Genomic DNA, 7,188 nt, shown 5'->3' with positions numbered 1-7,188 from the left:
CGAACGGGAAGAGAAGGGTTTCTGCGGCCAGAGGGCACGGCCGCCCTCTCCATCGTGCCAGCTGCGAGACCTTCGCCTTCCTGAGCGGCAGCCGGCGGCAGAGCGGGGCCGGGGCCGGTGGCAGCGGCGACAGGAAGGCGGTGCAGACAGGAAGGCAATGGCCGTGGCCGGCAGTGCAGCCTTTGCCCGGCGCGGGGCGGCACCAGGGCCGGCTTGCGGGATGCTTTCATGTCCTGGCCTGACCCAAACCAACTGACTTTCCAGTAAAAAAACATCCTGCTGGCAGGCGGTGGGGGGACGAGGGGACGGCGGGGACCCTGCGCCACCGGGGACTCCCCCCGGGCCACCCTCGCTGCGGGTGATGCCGGAGGAGCCGGCGGTGCCTGGAGGGGACCCTGCTGTAGCGCTGCGTGGGTGTCCGCAGGCTTTCCCCAGACTCGCCGGCTCTGAAACGAAGCCAGGCGAAAGCGCAGATCCCCCGTCCCGCGCCTGCCGTCCCACCCAGCACTTCACGGGAGCGGCGATTACCGACCCACCGACCCACCGTCATGCAAACGCCTCCTGTCCGGGTGGAAGGCGGCTTCAGCCTCAGCTGACCCTGGCCTTGGCAGCTGGCATTAACACTGGGTGTGCTCGCGCCTGCCTCCCTGGGAGCGGGGACGTCCCCGTGCCCACTGGCCGCGGCGCCCACCAGAGCATTTGTCCCAGCGCCTCGCCAGGGTTTTAACCACTGGTGAAAACTTCCTGGCGGTGCTGATACCGATTTCTCTTTTTCCAGTGAATTTACCCCTAGGCATCTTTTACACGCGCCTTCGCTGTGGCGGCTGCGGCCGGCTGTGCCCGGGGACGTGCAGAGATGGGAAACGGGTTATCGGGCTGGAAAAACGTTTGCAGTTCTAGGTGGAGAAAGCGGCTAACTGGGACGGACAGCAAAGAGCTGAAGTTGCAGGTGAACCACCAGCCCGCAGCCAGCCGACACGCAGGTGCAGGGCCAACGCGGGCACGGGGTGCTCTGCCCTGGCCCCCTCCCCTCCGCCCACGCTCCCCTCCCCTCTGCCAGCCTTCGCTCGCTTTATGTCTTTCCCTTCCAATGACCTCGTTCTGCCAGGCAGCGGCTTCATCGTGCGTACATGCAAAGACGGTGGTGTTGCTCGGGCGCTGAAATAACAGCCTCCTTTCACTTCTCCTTCTCAGCAGCAGCAGAGAAAACGCTCCGATGGCAGCTACGTTGCAAAACTAACCCGAATCCCTTCTGTTTTCCTTCCATTTTTGGGGTGGGAATTCCCACTTCAGGTGCGAGGTGGCTTGCTGGCTCAGTTTTCCTCCTTTCCTTGGGGGACGAGGAACACGTCTTGGCTCTGCTTTACCGTCCTCACGTCCCAAACTCCTGCTGGCCCCGAGCACCCCGTGGGGTTTGCACGGTTTCCTTCAGCATCGGAAGCACATCCGCGTGGAGGCAGCGATGCGGTGCTTCCTCCTCGCTCGTTAGCGGCCCGGACGGACGGTGCTGATGGGTGCCTGCTCCCCCTCCCCGCTGGTCCCCCCGCGGGTGCGGCCAAGCTGCCTCCAGCGACCCCCCCAGCAGGTCCTGGCTGTGCCCAGAGGGGCTGGGGATCGCCGCTGCTCAGATTTTAGTGGAAAGCAGGATGAAAAGCAAAACCTACAGGAAAACAGGGTGCAGAAAGCGTGCCTTTCCGGAGAGGGGGTGGCTCCCAGGTCTGCAACTGGGGCGTGCAACCGGGTGTGCAAGCCAGGCATGCAACCAGCTGTGCAACCGTGGCGTGCAACCGCGGCGTGCAACCGCGGCGTGCAACTGCGGCGTGCAACCGGGGTACGCAACTGGGCTGTGCAGGCTGGGTGGGCAATGGGGGGGTGCGACGCTCACTGGTGCTGGGTCCCGGAGGGGCTGGGGTGTGGGGGGGGTTGACGGTGCAGGACCCCAGCGCAGCTGGAGAGGCTCAGGACCTCCAGCCCTGGGGCTGCAGGACGAGGGGGAGCACACACCGTCCCCTCCTTGCTGCCGGCGTTAGCGATGGACGTTACCAACGGCCCCTACTGCAGCGGTGGCCGAGTGGCAGCCGTCCTCGAGGACATAGTTTCCCCCTGAGGCCACAGAGCTGGGTTTTCAGGGGGGATTTCCACCAGCCGTAAAACCGCCCGCTGGTGTCAATCCTGGGGATGAGACACTCTTCGCTCTGTGCCGGGAGCAGAGCTGGCGCTTCCCGGCAGCGCAGGGACAAGGGTCCTGCAAAGCCCCCGCCGCTGCCAGGAAACTTCTGACCCGGAGGTCAGCATTGTTAATAGAAACCATGATGCAAAGAAATAAAATAATAAACCGCCTCTGTTGCTTTTTCCCATGGTGCACGGACGCTGTGCCTGCTCTCCTGGGTGTGGGGCCGGTTTTCCATGTTCTTTTTTTCCCCCGGTCCGTAGGAGTTAGGGACGAGCGCGGGCGTTCCCACCTGCCATCCACCGCAGCGATGCACACCGGTGGCTGCAAGCCGGTGCTGGTCCCTGCCGCGGCCTGAGCCGCTCACGGTGTTCTCCACCGGTGAAAAGTGTTGAAGAAATCTTGGGTTTCTTCCGAGGAAATGCTTCAAGAATGCGGATTTCTCATCTGAATAACGACACGCAGCGGCAGCTTCGTGCCAAGCCATCGGGCCGGTGTTTGGGGACGTCCCGTGCCCCTCACTGCGGGCCTGGCTGGGGACAGGGATGCGGGTCCCTGCGCTGGGGCCACCAGATGCCAAACATCGGGAGGGCTGAAGCCACAGCGATCACCTCTGGTTTGCATAAGTAGCAAAAACACCTTTAGAAAAGTGCTTTTACGCAACGGGTGCTCGGTGCCTGGAAGCCGAATGCTTCTGTTTTGGCCCCTGCTCGTGTTTTGGCCCCACCAAGCTTTGCTTCGTGTCCATCACGTTCGCGTGGGGGATGCCCCATGTCCCTGAGCACACCATCGTCCACAGCACTGTGTCCCTCCGTGTGCCAGCCAGCGGGATGGAGCATTTCCCAGGTTATAATCCAACCGTAAGGATTTGCAAAGTGCTGGAAGCGGTTTGCTAGCCAAGGAGATTGAGGTGCCACTGGCTTAGAGTTCACCTAAAAGTCCTACAGATGACAAAAAAAGAAATGAACATCTAAAGCGCTGACAGTTTCGTAGTCAAAAACAGGAAGGAGCTGGGGGCTGGCGCACAAAGGACAGATTTTATCGAGTCTGCGGTGCTGGAACGGAGCCCGAGGGCTCGCGGCACCGGGAGCCTCCGTGCAAAGGGGAGGTGGGTCTCCCGGTCTGGCAGCGGGGACGCCGGCTGGGATCCTCCCAGGGCTGGCCGGGAAGGACCAGGGCAGGTTGTGGCCCAGCTGATGCGATTTAAGATGCATTGAGGTGTTTTAGCTCTCCCAAATATCCCTTTTGGGGTGACACAAAGAGCCTGTCCCCAAGGGCTCCCTGTCCCCAAGCTCTCCCTGCCCCGAGAGCTCCCCATGCCAAGGGCTCCCCATCCCCGAGGACTCCCCATCCCTGAGGGCTCCCGTCCCTGAGGGCTCCCGTCCCGGCCCCTGCTCTCGCTGCGCTATGTCTGCTCTATTGGAGGGTATTTCTGCCGTCCTGGTCAGATGCCGTCACCGCTTCTGTCATTGCAGCGCTGCGGGAGGTTGGGGACAGCAAGGCTCTGGCCCGCACGGGGCTGTGGGCTGCACCCCTGTTGCGGGGGCAGGAGGGGCTCTGCAGCCCCCTTACCAGGCTCTTCTGGGACACCCCTTCGTGATGTGGGGTTACCCCCCCGCGACTTACTGGTGGGAGCGCTCGGATCCGGGTGCAGCTCGTGCTGGATCCGCTGTGAGCCGGCTGCAGCTCGCGCTGGCGGCGTGGTTACGCACGAGGGGCCAAACGCTGCCTTTGCTCACGGCAGCTGGGCCGGCTGCGGTCTGGCACCGTTTTGGGGGGCTGCAGGGGTGCCGGTGAAGGGCCGACCCCCAGGGGACAGCGGGACCAGCCTGGGGACATCCTCATCCCCACGGCAAGCTTCTCATTGCAGGGAGAAAATTGCTGCAATTAAATATATATATATATTGCAGAAGACATTTCCCGCAGGAGGGGGTCGTTGCTGGCAGCAGGTCCTGCTGTGGGTCCCACACGGGGTCCCCTCCCCTGGGCCCCCCGCAACCCCGTTGCTGGTGTTTGAAGCAGCTTCGGATGGGGCCGAGCAGAGGATTTTGGTGACGTGAAATAGTTCTGGGTTATTTCTTCCTTTGCCTTTGCCACCCTCCCGCCTCGCTGCCCTGGGACGGGCCCTGCCGGTGGCCCTGCTCTGGCCGGGCCTCACACCAGACGTCGGGGTGCACCCCGCCGTGGGTTGGGGTGCAGCGTGGCACAGGCTGGGGCGCAGCATGCGGCGGCTCCGGCTGCACCATGCGGCGTTTGGGTGCCGGCTGGCTGGCCTGGCGAGGGTCACCGCCACGCTGCCCACGGATGTCAGGCTGTGACAACGGCAGGGCCAGGCTGCTGTCCCCTGGGAGCGCAGCTCCCCACGGCACGGGGCTCGGCCCGCTGCAGCGCCCGCTGCCAGCCCCATCCTGCCTGCACAGCTCCATCCTGCCTGCACAGCTGCACAGCCCCATCCTGCCTGCACACTCCTGCCTGCACAGCTCCATCCTGCCTGCACAGCTGCACAGCTCCATCCTGCCTGCACACTCCTGCCTGCACAGCCCCATCCTGCCTGCACAGCTGCACAGCTCCATCCTGCCTGCACAGGGCTGCCTGCACAGCTCCATCCTGCCTGCACAGCTGCACAGCCCCATCCTGCCTGCACACTCCTGCCTGCACAGCTCCATCCTGCCTGCACAGCTGCACAGCCCCATCCTGCCTGCACACTCCTGCCTGCACAGCCCCATCCTGCCTGCACAGCTGCACGGCTCCATCCTGCCTGCACACTCCTGCCTGCCTGCACAGCTGCACAGCTCCATCCTGCCTGCGCACTCCTGCCTGCACAGCCCCATCCTGCCTGCACAGCTGCACGGCTCCATCCTGCCTGCCCACTCCTGCCTGCACAGCTCCATCCTGCCTGCACACTCCTGCCTGCACAGCTCCATCCTGCCTGCACAGCTGCACAGCCCCATCCTGCCTGCACACTCCTGCCTGCACAGCCCCATCCTGCCTGCACAGCTGCACAGCTCCATCCTGCCTGCACACTCCTGCCTGCACAGCTCCATCCTGCCTGCACAGCTGCACAGCCCCATCCTGCCTGCACACTCCTGCCTGCACAGCCCCATCCTGCCTGCACAGCTGCACAGCCCCATCCTGCCTGCACAGCCCCATCCTGCCTGCACAGCTGCACATCCTGCCTGCACACTCCTGCCTGCACAGCCCCATCCTGCCTGCACAGCTGCACAGCCCCATCCTGCCTGCACAGCTGCACGGCTCCATCCTGCCTGCCCACTCCTGCCTGCACAGCTCCATCCTGCCTGCACACTCCTGCCTGCACAGCCCCATCCTGCCTGCACAGCTGCACAGCTCCATCCTGCCTGCCTGCACACTCCTGCCTGCACAGCCCCATCCTGCCTGCACAGCTGCACAGCTCCATCCTGCCTGCGCACTCCTGCCTGCACAGCTCCATCCTGCCTGCACACTCCTGCCTGCACAGCTCCATCCTGCCTGCACAGCTGCACAGCTCCATCCTGCATGCACACTCCTGCCTGCACAGCTCCATCCTGCCTGCGCAGCTGCACAGCTCCATCCTGCCTGCACACTCCTGCCTGCACAGCCCCATCCTGCCTGCACAGCTGCACAGCTCCATCCTGCCTGCACAGCTGCACGGCTCCATCCTGCCTGCCCACTCCTGCCTGCACAGCTCCATCCTGCCTGCACACTCCTGCCTGCACAGCCCCATCCTGCCTGCACAGCTGCACAGCTCCATCCTGCCTGCCCACTCCTGCCTGCACAGCTCCATCCTGCCTGCACACTCCTGCCTGCACAGCTCCATCCTGCCTGCACAGCTGCACAGCTCCATCCTGCCTGCACACTCCTGCCTGCACAGCTCCATCCTGCCTGCACAGCTGCACAGCCCCATCCTGCCTGCACACTCCTGCCTGCACAGCTCCATCCTGCCTGCACAGCTGCACAGCCCCATCCTGCCTGCACACTCCTGCCTGCACAGCTCCATCCTGCCTGCGCAGCTGCACAGCTCCATCCTGCCTGCACAGGGCTGCCTGCACAGCTCCATCCTGCCTGCACAGCTGCACAGCCCCATCCTGCCTGCACACTCCTGCCTGCACAGCTCCATCCTGCCTGCACACTCCTGCCTGCACAGCCCCATCCTGCCTGCACAGCTGCACAGCTCCATCCTGCCTGCCCACTCCTGCCTGCACAGCTCCATCCTGCCTGCCCACTCCTGCCTGCACAGCTCCATCCTGCCTGCACACTCCTGCCTGCACAGCTCCATCCTGCCTGCACAGCTGCACGGCTCCATCCTGCCTGCCCACTCCTGCCTGCACAGCTCCATCCTGCCTGCACAGCTGCACAGCTCCATCCTGCCTGCACACTCCTGCCTGCACAGCCCCATCCTGCCTGCACAGCTGCACAGCTCCATCCTGCCTGCGCACTCCTGCCTGCACAGCCCCATCCTGCCTGCACAGCTGCACAGCTCCATCCTGCCTGCGCACTCCTGCCTGCACAGCTCCATCCTGCCTGCACAGCTGCACAGCCCCATCCTGCCTGCACACTCCTGCCTGCACAGCTCCATCCTGCCTGCACACTCCTGCCTGCACAGCCCCATCCTGCCTGCACAGCTGCACAGCTCCATCCTGCCTGCACACTCCTGCCTGCACAGCTCCATCCTGCCTGCACAGCTGCACGGCTCCATCCTGCCTGCCCACTCCTGCCTGCACAGCTCCATCCTGCCTGCACACTCCTGCCTGCACAGCTCCATCCTGCCTGCACAGCTGCACAGCTCCATCCTGCCTGCACACTCCTGCCTGCACAGCCCCATCCTGCCTGCACAGCTGCACAGCTCCATCCTGCCTGCACAGGGCTGCCTGCACAGCTCCATCCTGCCTGCACAGCTGCACAGCCCCATCCTGCCTGCACACTCCTGCCTGCACAGCTCCATCCTGCCTGCACAGCTGCACAGCCCCATCCTGCCTGCACACTCCTGCCTGCACAGCTCCATCCTGCCTGCACAGCTGCAC

The sequence above is a fragment of the Ciconia boyciana genome, chromosome 7 (assembly GCF_034638445.1).
Source record: "Ciconia boyciana chromosome 7, ASM3463844v1, whole genome shotgun sequence".
Classification (NCBI taxonomy): domain Eukaryota; kingdom Metazoa; phylum Chordata; class Aves; order Ciconiiformes; family Ciconiidae; genus Ciconia; species Ciconia boyciana.
Note: the sequence above shows the minus strand (reverse complement) of the source record.